Raw genomic sequence first — 22,473 nt, 5'->3', positions numbered from 1 at the left:
GATCAGGAGAGGCTTCATTGTACAAGGTGGTACCTGAGCTGCATGTTATAAAAAGGGCAGAGGAAGGGGAGGAGTGTGTTCCTGGCATGGGGGACTGCCAGTGCCGAGGCATGGAGATAGAAATAGAGTGTTGTGTGTGAGCAGCAGAGAGAAAACTCAAGGCTGGTTTGCAGAGTAAGAGCAAGGAGGAGAATAAGGTGTCAGAAAGTTGGGAAGGCAGGAAAGGGCTAGGTTATGAAGAGTTGGGGGATTGTGTCTTTGATCTTGGGGTCTAAAAGCATAGGCTGGAACTAGGTGGTATAGGGCTTTAAAAGGAAAGTAGAGAAGTTTATATTTTAGCCTAGAGATAAGATGAAACCACTGGAATTATTTGGATAGGGGAGTTGCTTTATCAGACCTATGGGAGTGGGAATAGACTTGAGGTGGGAAGACCAATTTAAGTTGTGTTGTTGTAGTAATAGAGGTGAGAGGTGATGAGGGCCTGAACCAAAGTGTTAGCTTTGATTGGAGAGGAGTCAGATGCAAGAGAAATTGTGAAAGTAGAAACGGCAAGTTTTGTCAACTGTTTGGGGCAGGGCAGGGAAGAGGGGAACAGGGAACCGGGAGAGAGAGGGAGGGAGAGAGAGAGAAGGAGGGAAGATGAGAAAGAGGAACAGAGGGAGGAGTGCAGGATAATGCTGAGATTATGAACTTGAGACACTGGAAGGATGTTGGTGCCTTGGATAGAAATAGGAAAGTTTGGAAGAACGATGGGTTTAGAATAAAAAGAATGAATTCAATTTTAGACATTTTGAGTTTGAAATTCAGTTTGAAGTGTCCAATTCATACTTGGTATTGCAACCCCTCTAGCTAGGGTTAGAGCCTAGGGCTGGACAGATAGATTTTGGAGTCATCTATACATAGTTAAATCCATTGGAGTTTATGAGTTTGCCAAGAATGAGAACATCGAGGGGAAGAAGAGGGAAAAAGACAGAATCTGGGGATCACCCACAGATCTAATGATATGAATGTTGAGCTAACAAAGGAAACTGGGAAGGAGTGGTCAGACAAGTAGGAAGCAAACTAGGAGAAAATAGTGTCACAGAAACACCAAAAGGAGAGAGGATCCAGGAGCAGAGGATGGTCTGCAGCTTCCAATGTAACAGATGAGTGATTAAGATTGAGAAAATATTAAAACATCATTGGTAACTTTGTTTCATTTGAGTGATGAGATCCAAATCCCGAGTTCAAAAGGTTGAGGAAGGAGTGAGAGGAAAGTAATAGAGGCTGTGAGTGCAGAAAACTTTTTCGAGGAGTTTCAGTCTGAGAAAGGGAGGAGAGAAACAGATTGATAACTTGAGGGGATGGTAAGGTCTTATGAAACTTATATAATAGGGGAGATCTGGACACAGCTGAATTGGAGGGAAGGGACCAGTTGATAGGGAGAGGGTGAAGATTTGTGTATTGTGGGGATGATTGTTGATTTTTCTGCTGGAGAAGATTGGACAGAATGCGATCAAGGGGTTGGCCACCTCTTTGTCAGATACTGGAGGGTGGGAAGAGAGAGTAGGAAATGAAAACTTTAAGAATGGACTTGGCAGAGGACTATGTACTTTTTGTTTGACAATCAGCCTTATAATTATCAAGATTAGAACTAGGAGGTACTTTAGAGATCATCTAGTTTAGCTTCTTCATTTTACAGGTGAGGAAACTGAAGACCAGAAAGGTGAAATGATTTGCTTAAGGTCTCCCAGCAAGAAAGTGGCACATTTAAAGCTAGAACCCAGGGCTCCTAACTGCCTATCCAGTGCTTTTTCTACTATACCACTTTGCTTTCTTAAATCTGAAAAGACTTTTGCCTACTTTAGCATTCCTCATTAGAATATAAGCTCCTTGAGGGTAGAGACTGTTAATTTCTTTCTTTAGGGTTTAGAATAGTGCTCAATAAAAACTTTTTGACTGACTTTAGGGGTGGGCAACCAGCAGCTTTGAGGCCACAGGTGGCTCTCAGGTGTGGCCCTTTGATTTGTTCTGTGAGGTTAGGATTCAGTCAAACCAAGGGACTGCACTTGAGGACCTAGAAGACCACATGTGGCCTCAAAGCTTCAAGTTCCCCACCCCCAGAGTAGATAGTCAGTTTTGGGCATCAGAGCAGTGCATGTGGACTATTTGTTAAAGTGTAGAGGAGGTCGAGATATATATATTGGTAGAAGGAGAGCCCACAGTAGTGAAATCATGGATTTTTTATAGTGGCATAAGGCATAAATTGCTGGATAGACTCTGGGATGAATTAAGTTTTGAGGAGAATGTAAAGGAAATGATGGACATAGATTGGTGGAGGTCAGGTAAGGGAAAGTATTTTGGAGGGAACAAATGGATGAAGGTGTGGAAGTATAGAGGAAAACAGTATAGGTCAGAACAGAGGATTGTTGGGGATTGAAAAATGTTAACGTTGGACAGACATGGATTGGCTTTTCATTGGCCTCAATACCTTCTCCACCCATACAAATTGTATCATTTATACTTCTGTGGCTAAAAAATCACAGTAGTCAAGTTTCTGTTAATTCTCTTATTGTAGATTGGATAGGTTTTTGACTTGATTGGACCTTTTGAATACCTTTCCATTTGGGTCTCTATTCTGTGATGAGGCATCGGATGAGGACTTTAGTGAAAGATGGGTATGATAGATTGGTAAAAATGAATAAGGAAGGAAATAAACATTAAGTGCCTACTATGTGTCAGGCATTGTTCTAAACGTTATCGTTTTATCCTTATAACAACCCTGGGAGTAATAAACTATAAGGAAATAAAATGCCATTTTAGAAGCTAGTGGATGAGTTTTTCTTTGTTGACTTCAGTGACCTTCAATTTATTAGTATTAAAGTACTTGGAATATTGTCACTGAGAAGTCTTTTTTTTTGAATTAGGATTTTTTTTATATAATAAAGATTTCTTACCTGTTCTCAGTCTCAGTACTGTGTCTTCATGTCTTTATATGCATTTTGTAGATCCCTTTTTTCATGGGTTTCCATAAAGAATAAAATAGATTACATTTTATTACCCAGGGGAAGAATTTTTATTATGGGAATTGTCCTCGAATCCACTGTTTTGTACAGTCAGACTTAAGTTCAGACTTAAGTTCAGACTTATCAGAACTAAGATCAGAATTATTTTTAAAAAAGAAGAAAATAATGAGGAAAAGTATAGGCAGCTGAAATAACCTTGAACTATTTGAACAAATAATTAAAGATAAAAATAGGAAATGAATAATAGAAATGAACTTAACACAAACTATAATAATTTTATCCAGTTTAATCAGTGGAAATCAGTTGCTACTACAAGGAGACCAAAATAGCCTAGAAAATGCCATAGACAATAAATATACATCTTAATGCCAAATGAAAATAGACAGCTGCCAAAGGCAACATTGGATTAAAATATAAACTCCTTTAAAATTTTACATAGTAGGATGATAGATGATTATGGGAAGTATTATCTTATAAGGTAGAAAGAAGCAGTAGAGGGTAAAACCAGTTTAAAGTAGGTTTGACAAGAGATCAAGCTAAGCAAAATCATCCCAAGGGCTTTCAAGGATGAAAATGGAAGGAGGACTATAAAGAGAAGAAAAATAGGAAAGATTATAATCATTATGGCTTATTGTTTTCTCTATTTATAAAATGGTGAAATTATTACACTTAGGTCCCTATATCCCAATTTCAGATGTGTTCATAGAGAAGGTAAAAATGTGGAATTGTAGAAAACAAGGATGGGAAAAAACAGCTTGTTTGAATGAAGTGGATATAAGAAAGACACTGGAAAAGACGCAATTATGAATGCATTGAGGTACTGATATAAAAGGTATCCAGAAGAATAGAAGATATCAAAGACATTTAAAAAAATCTCAGACCTTACTAGTGTGAAAAAGATGACTGAAAGAACCTCAATAACTGCCAGCCTGGATGCCTACTATACAAAATCTTCAAGTCATTTGTACACAATTATAGGGAACGAACAGGCTTTATACCGAGTGATAAACCACACATATCTTTACCATTTCATAATTAACTGAAAGATATAGTTTAGGATCCCATTGTACTTACAACAAAGTGTTTCCTTCAGTATTAGCCGTGATTTTTTGGAAGGTGTAACAACAGAAATAACCCTGTTCAGTGACCCGCTAATATGAAATATCAGGTGGACCTGATAGCAGAGATCTACACCTGCTAAAAAGTACTCACTTCTGTGACAGGGAAGAGATCCAGCACAGAGACTTGGGGGTGGGGAGGAACCTTCAGCCTCCAGGCCACATGTGACTGTCTAGAGCCTTTTAATTGAGTCCCAAGTTTCCAAGAACAAATCCTTTTATTAAGGGGATTTGTTTTGTGAAGTTTGGATTCAGTCAAAGGGACATACCCTAGGGCCTAAAGGGCTGCATGTGGCCTCGAGTTCCTCACCCCTGGTCTAGGTTGAAGAAGGATTTCCTGTGAATGGTGAGGTTCTCTAGATGTTCCTCTTTGCAAATAACTTTGTGCTGATTGCATCAACCCTCAGTACGATGCAGAACCTCCTGGAAGAGTTTGGCCCTGTCCATCAACCTAGGAAAGACGAAGTAGATGAAAAATATCTATTGCCCAGATTTCAACAAACATTTGGATGGACACCCTATAGAATGTGTGTGTGTGTGTGTGTGTGTGTGTGTGTGTGTGTGTGTGTGTGTGTGAAAATGTGAGTATGTTCCCTTCACCCATTAATGCTCCTGTTTCCCATTCTGTCCCCTACCAGTGCTATGTAACCTAATGTAAGCTGGAACTCAAACTTTCATCTTTCTCACCATTTGGTGGCTGTGTAAGTAGATAGAAGAGGTTAAATATGAATGTTTTTTGTGGATGTAGAGACTGCAAGAAATGACAACTGATTGGATATTTGGAGTGAAGAAGAGTGAGAAGTTGAGGATTACTTTGAAGTTGTAGACTCAGAAGACTAGAAGAATGGTAATACCTGCAGCAAAAAGTGGGAAGTTTGGAATAGGAATGAGTTTTTGGAAAAGATAGTAAAGTCTGTTTTAGACATGTCCAATTTGTGGTCTAGTTTGAAACATCCAATAGGTAATTAATTGGTGATGTGGGACTGGAACTCAGGAGAGAGACTGAAGTTGGATAGATCTAACTGTGAATCATCTGTGTAGGGAAGATGATTAAATCATGGGTAGAGAGTAAAAGAGAAAAGGGCCCAGAACAGAGTTTTGGGAATGCCCACAGTTCAGACAGAAAGGACCCAGGAGAGGGAAATGTCACAGAAAATGCATCTTGGATAATAGGGTTTGTCAGCAGGAATTTGGTTGAGGAATGGAAGGGTGCTGAAGGACAGCAGCTTGATGGCATTGTACATATGAAAGTTTTTTTAAGGTTGGGATAGATTTGGTAATATTTAAACAGGATAGGTAAGGAAAGGTTTTTAGGGAGAAAGTTAAAAATGAGAGATAGGAAAGATATTTGAGTGTGGGGGGTGGCAATCTGCTGAAGACAAGAGAGTTGTTATATAGGAGTAGAAATAGCTCGTTAAAAAAATGTTTCTACAATGTATTGTCTTCCTTTGGATATGACTGCAGTTTTTTCCCCCTCTATAGGAATTAGAGTTAGGGTGCTATATGCCTTCTAGTTCAATGGCAAGGCTCCCATTATTTACTTTTGGACATTGTAGTCTGCTTTTTGGAATGGGAGTATTTAAAGTTATGCTGTTTGTGGAGCCAGGTGACCAGTTTGAGTATTCCTAATCTGTAGATCCTTAGAAGAAAAAAAATTTAACACCACTATTTTGTCCAGATGTACTGTGGTTTTAAAATAACTCCTCCCCAGTATTCCTCCCTCCCCAATTACCATTTTATCCTCCAGTCCATATTGTGACTTAATTTTGATAGCTTAATTTTTAAGAGTTGGATCAGTAGCAAGATTTATTCTTTTGTGGAGTCTGTGAACATCTTTGAACATACTATTTAAGTGTACACTGCAAGGTTCACCTTATTTGGTGTTTTCTCCTGCTAATTGAGATTTCAGCATCTAATTTTAGAGCCCTAAAGCGCCATCTGATGGTATTGAAGTGCTGTTTTTCGAAACACAATTATGCTGCTCTGTTGCAGTTACTTATTATATACATTTTTAACCCTTTCCTCCTATTCATAGTATTATAAATAGGAGAGATACAGAATTGTTATTTTTTCAAATGGATATTTGTGTATGTCCATATGTCCATCTTTTTTTTTCCAGATATTCAAGTTGACAGGTTTTACCGTATGGTGTATAGTTGATAATGTGGTTTTTGAAGAGATGCATGTAGATCTGTCCAAAGTGTAGAGTTTTTGTGTGAAAAGCTAAGTGAACCATAAAGTGCTGCTCGCATTCCTGGGGAGTTAACAGGGTAGGTTTTATGTGGGTGGATAGCAAAACTTTTATGTAGCCATTGCAAAGGTATTTTTCAACTCTGAAATGAGTAACACCCGGAAATTGATTCTGGTAAACCACAAAAAGGTTAGGTAGTGTCTGTTAACTATACTTTTCTTTTATAGTCAAGCATACTGTTAATTTGTCTTGAGTAATGATTTAATAATTTAATCTTTTAAAAATGACATTAAAAAAATCTTTGACTGTCAAGAGTATTGATACCCAAGTTCATGTCGATATCTCTCAATGAATCTTAACTTTGATTATCTGATAGTATATTTTGGTGGGAGCATCATGGTAGAACTTTAAAAGTTATTGTCTTTCTGCATGGTGAATCTCTTTGCCTTGTTTTAAAACAAGGGAAGACATCCCTAGGACTTCAGAAGGCTTGTGATTTCATATGTGGGTATTCTTGCCACCCATACAGATCACTACTTCTCCATACAGTAGTGGACAGTCTTCATGAGTTGACATAATTTAACAGATTTCTTTTATGTTTATGATAGAATAGGCTAATTAGGCACATTACTCATTTAAGAAGTGGCCAGAAGCCAATTTGATCCAGATCTGGGTGAAAAATGGAAGTTCAGTTCAGACATTTGAGATTTGGATTTTTCTTTGAATCATCTTGTTATGCTTTTGATTACATAACTTGGTCACAGCAGAAAACATAAAAGTTTATTATGCAGTGTCCTTTGCCTGTTTTGGCTGAATTGCCAAAGCTGTGACGCTCTAACTTCTTGTGGTGGGATGAAAACTACATTTCCCGAGAATCCTTGCGGTGTTTTGGTCACCACTTCCGCTTTTCCACATCTAGGCCTCTTTTTCCAAGCTGGGTCAGTCTTGGGGCTTGGTCGGCGCCTGCGCAGTAACGGTGGCGTACTTTTCCCCTCCCTCTTCCTCTCCCCTTCCCCCTCCCTGAGTGGCTGCGGAAAGCGGGGCTGGCGTCTAGCATCCGAACCGCAGTTTATGAAGATTTCTTGCAGGGAACTGATCTTATGGCAACTGGTTTATACAATTATTTTAGTCATAAATAATGATGGCGAAGAACACCTTAGCCTGGTCAGTATACCTGGGCAAGCAAGTTCTTCTCTTTGGCTCCGCGCTCTTTAGTTCCACAAACCGTTCTATCCCATAAGCTGTCATGCTAATAAACTCGGTGCAGGGAAGCTGTGCACCAGACGAACCCCTCCCCCGTCTAGTTTCATGCACGCTCGGAAGAAGGATTCGGCCCCCGCTGCCGCAGTGCTGCGTGCCGTCTCCTCACGTCCCGGGAAACAGCTGGGTCCCGCAGCCGCCGCCAGTGTCGCCACCGCAGCCACCACCGCCGCCGCAGTCTACTGTGCAATAGCTGCAGCCGAAGCTGCCTCGTTGGTGGCTGCCGCGCCTCCTGCCGCCCTGCGGGGGCGGGGCGGCGTGGGAGAGCGCTCCCTGGCGGTGGGCCGGGGCCTAGCGTCCCTTTGCAGCAGCAGCCGGTGGAGGCGCTGTCCCCCTTCCCTGTGTCCCCGGCGCTCGCCCGCTCGCTCGCTCGCTCTATTCTCCCTCCGCTTCAGATTAAAGGGGGGGAGGGAAAAGAAGGAGCTCAGCCGCCATTTTCTCAGCTCCGCCGCCGCCACCTCCACCGCTCGTCGAGCCGGCGGGAGAGGAGAGCTACGCAGCGAACCCTGCTCGCCCCGTTGCAGCTGAGCCGGGGGCGGCCGGAGCGCGCTCCCCCGGCCGGGGAAAAGGTGTTCGGAGGGTGGCGGCCGGGGCAGCGGACTCCGGGCTGCAGACGGCGGCGCTTGTTTGTGCGGGGCGGGGGGGCGGCTTTTCCTTCTCCCCCCGCCCGCCCTTCAGCTCGGGTTGCGGCTTCCAGCCGTGCCCAGGCCCCTGCAGAAGCGGACGAAGGCAGGAGAAGGGCCTGAGAAAGACAAGAGAAAGCGGCCGTTCCCTCCTCTGCTGCCTTCCCCTCCCCCCGCGGGGAAAGTCAGGGCGGCTCCGGGCGGCGGCGGAGGAGAGCGGGGGCTGCAGGGGGGGCCCGGGCCGGAGCCGGGGCCGTCTCGCGCTCCCGCTCTCGGCCGCCACCACGGTTCTTCCGACCCTCCCTGGCGAGGCGAGCGGGGTTGTTTGCAAACTGCGCCCATTTTGTGGGGCTGAATCCGCCCGGGCTACGCTCCTCCATCACGTGGTAGGTGCTGCTGCTGCTCCTGCTCCTCTCCTCCTCCCTGCTGCCCTTTCTCCTTCTCTTCCCCCCTGGCTCCCTTTTCTCCTTCTTTGTTAGTTGTAACTAGAAAGCCAGAGGAGGAAGGGAAAAAACCCGTAACTTTAAATGGCCTCCCCGGGGTTCTCCTCTCCGGATCCCGAGCTTGGGAGGCGCCCGCCAGGGCGGGGGGGGGTGGTTAGTGGGGGGGCCCTTCCCCACCAGCTGCCACCTCGTTTGCCAGTTTTTCCTTGGCGTTTTATTTAAAAAATACGGGCTTAAGGACATGATTTGTTCTATTAAAAACCCACCCACAAAACTCTGGGTCTCGCCTTGAACTTCTCCCGACTGCAAATGGTCTTTTTCTGCCTCAAACATCCGTCTTGCGCGTTTCACGGTTTGTAGCACAACTCTGGTGAAATGATTGTTTCAGTTATTCTCGTATTTTTGTTGCCCTCAGTTGCTAACGCGTTCAGAGCTAGCCGTCTCCTGCCGGACATGTTTTCGAGTGTTTTTTTTTCAAGACTAAGCTAAGAGAGAAGGCGTTTTATTTGTTTATACAGAGTTGGAATCTCGCTGCTTTTTTGGGGGGGGGGCGGGCTATTTTCCAGTTTACGGTGTCTGCTGCGAGATGAATAGTTTGTTTTCCAAAGGATGAACGAACGTAGGATTATTTTAATCATTAATGCAAACCGCCCTTATTTTCCCTTGACTTTTTTACCAAAAAATCTTTTTGTTTTCCAATATCCAAGCCTTGTGTGACTTTTAAGAAATCTTGCTCTTCGGTTGCCTTAGAAGGGGTGACATGATGGCGCCACTTTAAATTGCACCCCCCCCTCCCCCGGTTTTTTTTTTTTACCCCTTTCTTCTAAAGATCGCTGGAGCATTTTTTCCTTGGTCTATTTATAAGCACGCACTTTACGGTTCTGAGTCTTAGTGGCCGAGGGGGTTGTGTTTGGAACCTCGGGGGATCGGGAGATCGGCACCCCGCGGGCCGAAAGTTCCAAAAGAGAAATCTCCCTTACTCCCCCCCTCCGCCCTTCCCATTCACAATCCTGGTGTTACCGTCTCACTCCATCGTCACGTGGCTGGCAATCATGGTTTGTTTTTTTTTTTTTTTAAATGAGGGGAGTGTTAAATCTTTTCATTGTTACCCAAATAGAATTTCCCTTTTCGCGGAGAAAAAAACCGAAAAATTTACTTGTTTAAAAAAAAGGAATAAAATTACATAATTTTTACGTAGCATAACGTGAGATATACATTTACAGATTTTGTTAATGGATTTAATCACAAAATAGTTGTACAGAAAGTAGTACATAGTAATAACCTTAGTCTTTATAAAGATTTCTTTGTAGCTTCTTCCCTCCCCCCTCCCCCCCAGTTTCTTCATATCTTCTAATTTCCTTTTTATAAAGACTTAAATGGGTGTGTATGGTTTTCCTTTTCCCTCCTTTTTGGATACATTCAGTTCCTTTTTCTAATAAGTTGTTTAACCAATTCAGAAATTTTCAGATGTCTTCAGGTTACTTTATGTTGGCCTACATTATTTCTTTGCAGCAAAATGGACACTTTTTGGAAGCACTGCATTGAACTTTAAACGTGTAGTGAACCACATAGTAGCTGCTTTAGATTTTCTTTAATGGAGACAATCTCTTCTCAGAGCATCTTCAGAAAAAATGTTTTGTTTCTTCCTGTCAGTTTCCCCTTATAATTGGGGAAACCCCCATTTTATAAGTTACAGTGTAGCTTCCTTCTCTTTCTATATAAGTTTATTGCCTACATTTTTTATTCTCTTAAAGATTCTATGCAAAATCCAAATACTCTGTGGCCAGAAAAAATCTTTATTAAAGTGAATGTGGAATGTACTGAGTCTTAGTCACAATATACAGGATCCTTCTCTTGTAACCATTGATAATTTTCAATGGTTTGGGCCATTTTGCTAACAGTTACATCATGTCATGTGATGTGCAGTGTGATGTGTATTTCTAAAAATAAGACAAGGTAAAAAAGATCATCTTGGGAATTAAAAAAATTATACCTTATGAAAATAAAGTAACAACCCATAGTCATGGCATTTTAATACACAAGTAAACTAGCCCTCCTCTGAGTTCTCCTAGCACTTTGTACTTCTCTTTAGCAGTTATCATCTTCTACTTCATATTTATTTGTGTGTCTTATCTCTTGCTACCAGATTGTAAGCTCCTTAGGGCAAGAACCTGTCTTATTCTTGTTTATATCTCTCTGTGAATCTAGAACATAGCTTTGTTTTTGAATAAATAAATTTATTTAGTAAGTTATTGAAAGTAATTTCACTCAACTTTTTTTCGTGGTGGAGGGAGTGTTTTAATGTTTACTGACATGTGGATATTCTCTATTTCTGTTGCTGTGATGGCGGCTGTTCAGTGAAGTGCTGACATGCACAGCCTCTTGCTTAAGCACTAAATATTCATCTCTAGTAGGAATATCAGGATGATCAAAGAGAAAATGGTGAAAAACTTGGTTGATTCATTGACAATTTTTTGAAATGAATTACCTGCCAAGCTCTGAGCTGGTGCTTGGAAAAGAAACTTTTTGAGCTGACCTACATAAATCTATGTAAACAAGCTATTTATTTGATAAGGTTTGTTTTTTTTTTAAAGAACTGTTACCTCCAAAAATATGAGAACCTATGTTCTTTTCCTGTAGGAAAGAGTACTTGATGTGGAGTCAGAGAACCTAGGTCCAAATACAGGTTCTGCTATTTGTTTTCTCTGTGACCTTGGGCAAGTCATGTAAATTTTTCTGTGCCTTAATTTTGCATCTGTTTAAAAAAAATGATGGTGCTTGGACTAAATCATCACCAAAGCCTTTTTAGCTTTAAGGGCCTATCTGTGCTACATTGAATTTGGTCTCGCTTGTGTCTCTGCCTAACTTGTGAATTTGACCTGCTAATAACTCATTGTTGGGTGAGTTGGCATAGTCTTGTCATGACATGGTTCGACTTGAGTTAGACTGTGAGAAACATCCAATTTCTTTACTTAAGTCATTTTGTGAACTTGAAGAAGGGGAAAGAAAATTGCTGTGCTGCGTTCTTTTTTTTTCCTCCCTTGTCTAACCTAAGCACTGCTGCTTTCTCTGTTTTACCTTGTCTCTTATACTATACTGTTAACTTTGTAATCCTCATGCTTTTCCGTGGCATTTTACTGAATTGGCCAGGTAGTTTTTTATATCATGAAGATTAAACAGCATAGACTCTAAACGTGTTTCATAAGCATGATACAGAATAATAGAGGATGTAAGTATGCTTTCCAAATACAGTTGATGATGCTTGTTTCAAAGATTCTTAGGTTTGAATATTATTGGGCACAGTTGTGAAGAGTTTAGTTTGTTATACTAAAAAAACTGAAGATCCTAGTTGTAAAACCAAATTTAAATCTGTGTTTAATGGTATGTCATGTAGGAGTCTTCCAAATTGTAATTAAAAAAAAAAGACTACCATCAATTTATCCATTTTTAAGAGTTTGGAAGAGTTCATTTCTTTTTATTAGACTTCTTGTGAGTCTGAGTGGGGATTACTTGTCTACAGTAGGGAAACAGACTAAACTCCAGTTTCATATCATCAGTTGGATATCCTCCAACTGTATGTCCTGTAGGCATCTTAGATCTAACATGTCTTCCAACATGACTTCTGTTTGAATTCATTTTCATTTTCTCTTCCTCTAAACCTTCCCCTCTCCCCAATTTTACTACCTTCTCCTTCACCCCTTAGAGCCAAATTGTTGATTCTTTCCCAGCAGTATCTCTTTCCTATGTCTATATACATACATATCCACCACCCTTTTTCATATCCTTATCACTTTCATCTGAATAAGGCAATAGCCTTATAATAGTTCTCCTTATTTCCAGTCTCTTGCCTCTATCTATAGCCTTATTTTTCAGATAGCTGCCAGTTTGTGTGTTCCTAAAGCACAGATCTTACCACGTCATTCCAAAGCAAACCATTCTGACTTCTAAAGCCTTTCAGAATTTACTTTGAGCCTACTTTTTCAGGCTTATTGCATATCACTATTACTCTACTTCAAACACTGTGTGGCCCAGCCAAACTGGCTTACTTGCTCTTCCTTGTTCAGGACATTCCACTCCTGTCTCCATGCCATTCCTTAGTCTGTGCCCCATGCCTGAAATGCTCTCCAGGTGAATAACAGTTCCAAACCATTGCTTCCTTTGGAGCCAAACTCAAGTACCACTTTCTATAGCAAGCTTATTCTGATTTCCACTCCCTCTACATTACTTTGTATCTACTTTGTATTTTGTGCATGTTGCCCCTTTAGAATGTACCATTTCATTTTTGTCCTTGGCACATAATAAAGGCTTGTTGGTTGACCATACTCTCTCCTGACCAGTCTTGGTGTAAGAGATTAAATCACATCTAAACATGTGATCTTAGTGTTGTAGGAAATATCCTTTTTAAGTTAGTGTTGGGTTATTTTTGAGAATCTCAAGTGCCCATGTTGCCCTATTCATCTTCCCCTGCTTTTTCAGATAATTTGATTGGTCACAGTGGCTACATAATCCATGGAAGCAAATTTTCATATTGGAATGTCCCTTTCAGGTTAATTTTACTCAGGAATACTATACAGATTACTTGAGCAAAAAATGCCCCAAGCCTCTTTAGAATGTCTTAGTGTTAACTGTACAAAGCTAGGAGAATTTTTCATTTCCACCAAATATCATTTTAACAGCTACTTGTATTTCTAAGACCACCATTTGCTTCATTAGTTAGGAAGTATTTAGTGACTGTAGCATTATAAATTGTTCTGAGTCTCTTCGACTGCTTAACAACAATATGATGATGTAATTTGCTGTAGACTATGTAAAACCATACTCTTCCGTTATTATTTGTATGTCCCCAATCAGATTTTAGTGAACAGTACCAATTACCAAAACTAAGATGAACCATGTCATACATAAGTTATTACCCAGAAGAATGTAATGTTGAATTTGTTAAAAAAGATGGAATAATAACACGTCACATCAGCGGTCTCTGAAGACTACCAATGAACTCAAATGATGATGCACTGGGTGCCCCTTGTGGACAGGAGTATGGAATTATGGAGGGAGAAAAAAAATCTTGAGAAAAATTTGGCATATGGTTGAGAGTGATAGAGTATTACTAACAATTATGTTTCTGATCTTTAGGATACTGTATGAAATGTTTTGTAAGCTAGGAATCAAATCATTTGAGTGATTCTAATTAAAAAAAAAACCTCTCCCTCCAAAAGAAGCTGAAATAACCATGTTTCTGAGCTTTTCTTTTTAAAAGTTGATTTCCTGTTCCTTTGGTGAAAGACAAGGGAAAATCTAAAGAGAAGGATTTGAGGAAACCTGAGCTCTCACTGGCTATTAATGACCTATGAGATAGTGGGCAGACCTTGGCTTCTTCTCATAGGTTAAAATAAAGAACTTAGTTTTGAAGACAAAAATATGGAGAGTATAATTGAAGATGATGAACTCAGATATTTTGGCCCTGGTATGTGTCTTGTTTTTCTAAGATTTTTTTTAGCAGATTTCTAGGAGTTTTAACTATTGTCACATTTGGAAATAGACCTTTAGATTAAGAAGTATCTGGTTTTGTTTGCTCTTTGCCTGTTTCTTCTTCTTTCTTTTCACTTCAAATTAGTTTTGTTGCAAATATAGAGTGTCTGTCCAAGTTTGAGAAAAGGGCAAGTTGAAGGAAATTCAGCAATAGTTTCATCTAAATGTTACTGAAAATGGCTTCTTGCATATTTTTGGACTCTTGATTTTATGAATTTTCAGTATCGCAAATTCTGATTGTTCTCTGCTGAATGGCATCTCATTTCTCAGTTACCTTTTATCTTTTGAAAGACGCACTATATGGTTCGACCTGGTTAAAGTTGCCTTAGATATAAATAGTATAATTTGGCAGATGATACAGCCTGCCCTCAACGAAAAGTTATTTAGTGCTGGTTATCTGAGTTATTCCTGTTGATAACTTGTTACGTGGATTTTTGCCTATTCATTAGCACTTCCACCAGAGGGTGTGAAGGAAAAGGTGAGCTATTTACTGTTGCAGTTTGTTAGTGTTAGCTCCTTTACTTGAAGGAAAGTTTGTTAGGGAGTTGGTTGAAACTGGTCATTAAAATGAAGTTTTGGATTATGTATATGGGTTTCATTATTCTGTGTTATCTCTAGTTCCCATTACCATGGAGTGAAGAAGTTTGTTTGAAAGTTTGAAGTTTGAAAGGCCAAAATTTGGGCCTTAGTGTATGGAGTGCTAACTCCTTGACCCTTTGAATTTATATTTTTTGAACTCCTTTCTCCTCTCTTCCTCTTATGTGTTCAGAAAAGGGTATCAGTGATAATTTTAACATTACTGTGAAATCTGGAATGCAAATATTTCTGGTTATCAATTGGTAAGGTATACTAGGAGAAGAGTAAATGAGATTTTCAATGAGATCTTGAAATTTAGAATTTTAAGGATATTTCCCCTATAACAGAGGATTTCTTAATATATTCCAAGATAACCAAGCAATACTGTATGAGATAAAAGTTTAATTAATTTAACCTTAATGGTTTGAAATGATGGTTCTAAACTTCCCTTTATTTAATAAGACTTAGAAATAAGCCTTAAGGTACCTAGAGCAAAAAAAATTTTTTTTTTTGAGTCAGTTGGGGTTAAGTGACTTGTCCAGGGTCACACAGCTAGTAAGTGTCTGAAGCTGGATTTGAACTCAGTCATCAGGTCCTCCTGACTCCAGGGCTGGTGCTCCATCCATTGCACCACCTAGCTGCCCCAAATGTTTTGAAGAACAGTGTTAAAAAGTTTTGTTTGACTGGATGTAGGTACCTTGGCCATGTAAAGCTAAGAACATGATGATAACTCAAGTTTATATTTCTTAGCTATATATTTTAAGGATTTACAAGGTTCTGGTTCCTGGAAGCAACCATTGCTGTATGTAGTAGACATTATTGTTTCTATTCAGAGATGAGGAAATGGGGTAAGGGGTTAAGTGAACATGTCAACAGGATTTAATAGGAGCATAGATCTAGAGCTTCTGGAAGGCAACTACAATCCATCTTTTCCACTCCCTTCCTCATTTTACAGAAGAGGAAATAGGCCCAGAGAGGACTTGTCCAAGGTCACAAAAGTAGTAAGTGGCAGAGATGAGATTCAAACTCAAAGATGCCCACAACATTCCCAAGTGAGGTGGAAGCCAGATTAAAATGTAATTTGGAAAAATTTAGTAATTAAATAAAAATACAATAAAACAGATAACATAGTATTTTAAAACTAAGTCAATATGTGACCCCTTTACGTATGGTTTCAGTGACATCCCTTCCCTTTTCTGTTTGAATTTAACACAACTGTACTACTATATCATTTAGCCATGCTTTATTTAGTATTTGGTGCATATCACTTCATACTTAGATTGCTCCAGTCTCCTAACTGGCTAGTTATTCTGCCTTCAGTCTCTCCTTTCCAATCCATCATGCACATTTTTATTTACTAATCAGAACTTTGATATTTACTGCTTTGTTTAAAAACCTTCATTAGCTTCCTGTTGGATAAATTCCAGGCTCTTTGGCCAAGCATTCAAGGATCTCTATATTTTGGCCCAAAACCTCTCTTTCAGACTTTCTTGTGCTTCTTTCTATAGTCATTTCTGCTATAATGCTTGTTTTGGAAACCCATATTTGTTCCGTTGCAGTTGATATATTAGGGAACCGTTTAAGCATAATGCAGAATTTGTGTTTATTTATGTGCCATTTCATCGTTGAGGAAATGGCTGGGCACGTGTTAGTGGGGTGACCTCTGGATGGAGGTGAAGGCCTAGAAGGCCTACACAGAAGGAAGGAAAGACAGAGACAACCCTTCCCCCTCCCCCCCACTCATCCTTTTCCTCCCAAGAACAGACAGTGATGACCTGCTCTCTTTGATCCCCTGATACCTGGAAGAAAAAGCCTTCTGGAGATGTTTGAGGCATATTGCCTCACTGGAAATGTGAGTGGGGGCAGGAGGGAATGTCCTGGTGCACCTCATAAAAGAGGCTGTGCCAAAGGTCTCCTTGTCATAAGATAATTCTACCTGTAACCCTTGAGGGGCACTGCCTGCTTTGTAGGTTGTTAAGTGTCCAGGATCTCAATGTGGCCTGGTGGCTGCATCACCTTCTCTTGGGACTGAGTTTGAGTGTTGTGCTCCTAGCCCCATTTTCTTAAGTCTTGTGGTCTTTGTTGCTCTGTTTTGTATAGTGGTTATTTTTAGTAATGCCTATGTGGGGTTCTAGCAAAACTGCTTGTATTTCATTTACAAGAATCTTCTGATCTTGGAAGGTTGTTTTCCCACTCCTCTTGCTTGGAATACCACCTTTTTTCTGCTTTTATACATCTCCACCTCTGTGAAGCTTTAGACCAAACAAATCAGAATCCTTATTATTTACTCATTTTTTCATTCAGTCATTTGACATACATTTATTAAGTGCCTATTGTGCACATAATGTTCTGCTAGAGAGATACAAAATTTTGGTGAGTTCTTACTCTATTGAAACTTTATAAGTGTAGTAAAAGAGACAAATTCAAGTAACTGTAGTAGACAGTATTTTATGATAGCTACATTTTTTAAAAAGTGCAAAACAAAGTGTTTTTGGTAGGAATTCAATTTAAGGAATTCCAGGAATAGGAAGGTAGCCTGAGACAGGATTGGAGGCAGTAGAGTGCCATTGAGTATTTGGGAGGCACATAATGGTGGTGGAGCATTGACTTTGTGTAGAGAGAATGTGAGATTAGGTTTTATAATTAGAGCACACCACAATATGGAAATTTTTGAATAAAGGAGTTTCAATTTAACTCTGGAGGCAATAGGAAGCTACTAAAGAAATTAGAATAGAGGAGTGAAATCTCTAGGTCTATGTGAAAATTTTGGCAGCAATATGAAGGACAGGTTTGAGGGGGTAGAATATAGAGGTGAGAAAGTCTGTTAGGTTATTTCAGCAGTCCAGGTGAGTGGTAATGAGGATCTTTACTAGGGTGATGGCATTGGAAGTAGGTGAAATTAATAGGACTTTAACAACTGGGTGTGAGAGGTTAGCGATGGTGAAAAGTTGAAGAAAATCATAAGTGTGTAGAGAAGTGGAGAAAATAGAAGAAATAGATTTAAGGGAAAAGACAAGCAGTATCTCTGAGATTTGTGGGTCATCCAATAGAAGAAGCCAGGAAATTTAATTAAGTGTGGTCAGCATTGTACCATATGATACGGACATAAATGTATAAAGCATGGTTCCTACTTGTAAGGAGCTTACAGTGGAATCATAGTAACTCATACTTAGAGAACTTTTAATGTTCTCCTTGAAACACCTGTGAGGTAGACAGTGCATTTTGCAGATGAAGAAGCTGAAACTTGATTCAAACCTTCTCCTGAGGTCAGTGTATGTCAGAGGCAAAACTTAAAGCCATCTCCCTCTTGCCTCAATCAAATCTGATGCTCCTTCCATATCACACTCCCTTAGTTGAATTTGGAGGCAAATTAGACAACCATCTTTGGGGTACTAATTGTAAAGACAGTCTCCTTTTGAGCAGTAATCTCCAAAGTGGGGTACACAAGTAGGGTGTGTGGAGACAAGAATTAGAATTGAGAGCAGTGTGACTTTTGAAACTACCACTTGCTCTTGCTGTTCTCCTTTCCTTGATCTGGCAAAAAGGTGTTTTTTTTTAAGCATTTGTAATAAGTAAAAGGTGCCGACATCCACTGGTCAAAAAAATTTTTTATGTTGTTTCTTAGTCACAGTTCTAGTTCCTAATTATTTAAAAAAGAATTTTGTATGTATTTAAAAATAGTGTACATACATAAAACTTGTGGGCAGCTAGGTGGCTCAGTGGATAGAGCACTGAGCCTGGCATCAGGAAGACTCATTTTCCTGAGTTCAAATGTGACCTCAGAAACTTCCTAGCTGTGTGACCTTGGGCAAGTCACTCACCCTGTTTGCCTCAGTTCCTCATCTGTAAAATGAGCTGGAGAAGGAAATGGCAAACCATTCCAGGATCTTTGCCAAGAAAGCCCTAGATGGGGTCACGAAGAGTGGGAGATGATTGAAACAACTGAACAACAGCAACATAATACTTTATAACATACATCTCTTTGGGGAGTGTATGTGTTGAAAAATTTTTAGTGAGGGGTGCATAATCGCAAAGGTTTGTAGGCTGCTGTTTCAGAAAAGTAAAGGAGAAGGTAAATTGGGGTTATTCTCTTGTGTAGGAGGTAGGATTTGAAGAAGCAGTGTGGTGCAGTGGCCTTAGAACCAGGAAGATGACCTGATTCTAAGACACTTAACCTCAGCACTCCTGTTGCAGAGAAGGTGCTAATCTATATTGGTAGAGGAACTTTGCTCATACTAGTGAAATCCAGTCCCTGTCCCTATCCCTTAAAGAAGGAATGTGACAGAGGTAAAAGGGGGTGGCAAAGGCTTGGAAAGTTATTCATCCAGTTCAGTGAGCAGGTAGAAATGGAAGGAAAATAATGCTAGGCAAATAGAGTGGTACTGGCATGTGGAGGTCAGATGGAGCTTTGAACTCTTAATGAGGTTGACCAGGGGCATTTGATTTTTTTAAGTGGTGGACCAGATGGTCAGAAAGGAGTGTATTCATTTTGGGGCAAGCATTAATTTTTGACACCTAGGAGCAGTACTATACTACTGGAAGTGGGCAAGTGGTCAGGCCCCACTGACATTTTGTGCTAGCTGATTAGATGTATTTTTGTTTGGCTAAAAAATTCAGGGGTGCTGTCCATTGGAATCTATACGTATGAGTTAGGCCTCAAAGGAGGCTTTAAAAGATAAGAGTGATGGGATGGAAAAAGGTCTTTGAGGAAAATTAGTTGAGTATCATAAGAAGAATGGATTAGTTGGGGGTTAAGACTACAGAGGGACTTAAGCCTAGTAATCTAGATTTGCAGTCATGAGAGCCCAGACTAGAGTGTTAGTGAGAAATGAACATCCAACTCCTCAACTAAATTGTAATTCCTGAGAGTAAGGGACTATGCCTTTTACTTAAAATTATATTCATGCTTTCTGTCTTTATATCAGTCATTTCTGGAAAAAGACATTTTTTCTTTCCCCACCTCTTTTTTCCTTTTGACAAAGTCAAAGACAATTAAACAAAACACCTGATAACAGTTGCTGAAACTGAAGGTGTAGTAGTCCTCTGCCCTAGTATCCCGTCTCTCTGCCAGGAGGTACATACGTACGTGTGTGTGTGTGTGTGTACATTTGTTCAGTTATTTAGACTCTAGTTTATTTCCTGCTATGAGCGTTTTGATGTAAGTTCTTTAACTTAATTACATTCAAAGGCCATGGATGGATGAGTCTTTTTCCTTGGATGATTCCAAATAGATTCCTAGAGTTGTTGGACCACCTCACAGTTCCTATTCCCACAGTGGGTTAAATCAATGAGGAGAGAGTCCTTTACCTAGTGATCTGTGGTCCCGGGTTTATCAAACATCGAAATGCTAGTTTCTTTTGTTTTTGTTTGCTGTTACCTGCTTACCTTGTTGGTTCCACTAGCTTTCTTTTATCTTTTTAAAACCAGAACCAAGTAGTTTTGATGACTTGCTTTGTAATATTGTTCAAGGTCTGGTATCATGTTCCCTCCAAACCATTTTTTGGGGTGTAATTCTCTAAAGTAACCCCATTGTTCATTTTATTCGTTGAACCTTTATTTCTTTGAATTCCATTTAGTGTCTAGCATATAATCCTTTGCATTTTATTGCCGTGGCTTCAGGACCTCATTACCTCTTTTTATTAAAAAGTATTGGTATCTTTTGTTTTTACATTACATTTCTTTTTGTATGTGTCATTCTCCTTTCCTCTATACAGCAAACGGTCCTCTGTCACAAGGAGTAGAAAGGAGATTAAGAAGAAGAAAAACATTTTGGGAAAATCCACCAAAAAACAGTCTATGTTATATTCCATGCCTATTGCCTCTTGTTTGGACTACTGCACTCATCCAAATCAACTTCTCCCACCTCTCTCCCTACCCCTGAATTTATTTAATAATTTGGTGCCAGGTTAGTAATCTTCATAAAACCCCATGGTTTATAGTGATATTCATCTGCCCCCCAAACATTCACTACCTCTCCATTACCAGATAAAGTATTAGTCAGAAGGTTGGAAAGTTCCTTAGAGACTGTCCTCGTCCAGGCTTTTTTTTGAATAGCAAGAATCCCTTCTATAGCACCCTGCAGAAGTGGTTATCCACTCTTTGCCTGCAGTCCTCTAGGGGGAACCCACGACCTCCTGAGACAGCCCATTCTACCAAAGGGCCTATTAACAAAGCACCTGTTTGCTGAGAACCGACAAGGCTAGGCATCTTTTTGGTCAGTTTTATCAATTTGTAAAACTATTCCTATCCAAATTGCCTTTTCTAGAGGAAAAAAATGAAATGGAAATAGTAATTAGAGTTTCAAAAAAAGGATTGCTCAGTCATTGAAAACAAATATAAGAAAATGTAACAAAAGAACTTAAAATTTTAAGTCAGAATATTTGAATTTTCAAAGTTTTCTAAATGCTCTGTTACAAAACAATCCGTTTTTTTCTTGTAAAGCATTATGTATGGAGAGTGAGTCAGTTGTCTCATAGTGATTTTATTATTGAAAGAAGAATATACTTTATGCTTCATCTTAGCATGGAGGAAGTACATGGGCCTTTGAAGGTTTGCTCAGTACAGCACAGATCCTGGCAGGTCCTATCAGGTTGGAAAACCTTAAGGTATTGCCCTGGTAATGGACTGTATGTATGTCTCTAATTTGAGTGCTAGTCCAGTAAATTTGGATAGATGGTTTGTATACCATTCAGTGCCATAGAATTATAGAGAGCACTGGGAGACATCTTAGAGAACATCTAGTTCAACCCCCTCATTTTGCACATGAAGAAACTGAGGCCCAGAGAGGCTAAGAGGCTTGTTCCAGGTTACAGAGGTGGTAAGTTGCAGAACTAGGATTTGACTCTAGTTCTTTGGACATGAAACCTCGTGTTACACAATATCATGCTACCTCACTCTTCTATTACCTGGCCCTGTCTCACCTTTCTAGACTTATTTTTACTGCTTTCCTACTTGTTCCCCATGCTCTAGCCCAGCTGGAGTACTTACTGTACCCAAAATATGCCTTGTACTTTTGCACCTGTGTGCCATTCTGATCCTTCTAACTAGAGTGCCCTATCCCTCATCTCTGCCAGGGGAAATCCTATCTATTCTTCAACCTCAAATGCCATTCCCATGCTTTTTCCTCTCAGCTGAAAGTGATCTCTCTTTCCTCTGAACTCCCTTAGTTCTTTGCTTTTATCTCATGGAATTTATTACATTATGTTTTGTCTTATAGTTTGCATCTTAGGTTGTAAGTCTCCCAGGAGGTACTTTTAAATTAATCTTTTATTTTTCTCCCCCCACACCCCCATGGTGTAGATAGTAAAAGTTTATTTAACCTCCCACCCTAGAGAAGTGGAAAATGTAGAAGTGAAAGAGACATCTTGTCTATTTCTGTCACTTTACAGATGAGGAAGCTGAGGTCAGAACTTAGCCAAGGTGTCACATACTCTCAGAGCCGTCTGTCAAGTGCTCTTTAATCTATACTGTGCTGCTTAGTTGTGACGGGTATATTGAAAATACTTGCCTGAGTAGATGACTAAGTCTATTTCCTTATGGAGCATTAGAGCTTTTTAGCCTGTTTTATGAGGAAAAGGAGAGACATAGGTTTATCCCCATAATCTTCGCCTTGGAAAATTTTTGGCTAGGAAATCAAGTTTTCTGTAGAACTTGGTTCTTAACCTTTTTTTGTTTTTTGGACTCCTTTGACAGCAAGCAAGGAGCCTGTCCACTCCTGAAAGTAATGCT

At 39.9% G+C, this 22,473-nt stretch overlaps 1 protein-coding gene across 3 annotated transcripts in view; it reads left to right on the top strand.

The window, feature by feature from the left end:
• The window catches only part of KANSL1 (KAT8 regulatory NSL complex subunit 1), a 221,565-nt gene that overhangs the window by 16,068 nt on the left and 183,024 nt on the right, over window positions 1–22,473 (top strand). Inside the window, exon 1 of one of the 3 annotated variants that reach the window (XM_036754313.1) lies at window positions 8,408–8,583. The exons of the other annotated variants lie outside the window; for them this stretch is intronic. The gene's annotated coding sequence lies outside the window, so the exon portion shown is untranslated. Of the gene's footprint in view, window positions 1–8,407; window positions 8,584–22,473 lie in introns of those variants that run through there. 3 annotated transcript variants of the gene reach the window in all.

This window comes from Trichosurus vulpecula, chromosome 4 (assembly GCF_011100635.1).
Source record: "Trichosurus vulpecula isolate mTriVul1 chromosome 4, mTriVul1.pri, whole genome shotgun sequence".
Taxonomy (NCBI): Eukaryota; Metazoa; Chordata; class Mammalia; order Diprotodontia; family Phalangeridae; genus Trichosurus; species Trichosurus vulpecula.
The sequence above is the reverse complement of the archived record's forward strand: the minus strand, read 5'-3'. Positions and strand labels throughout refer to the sequence as shown.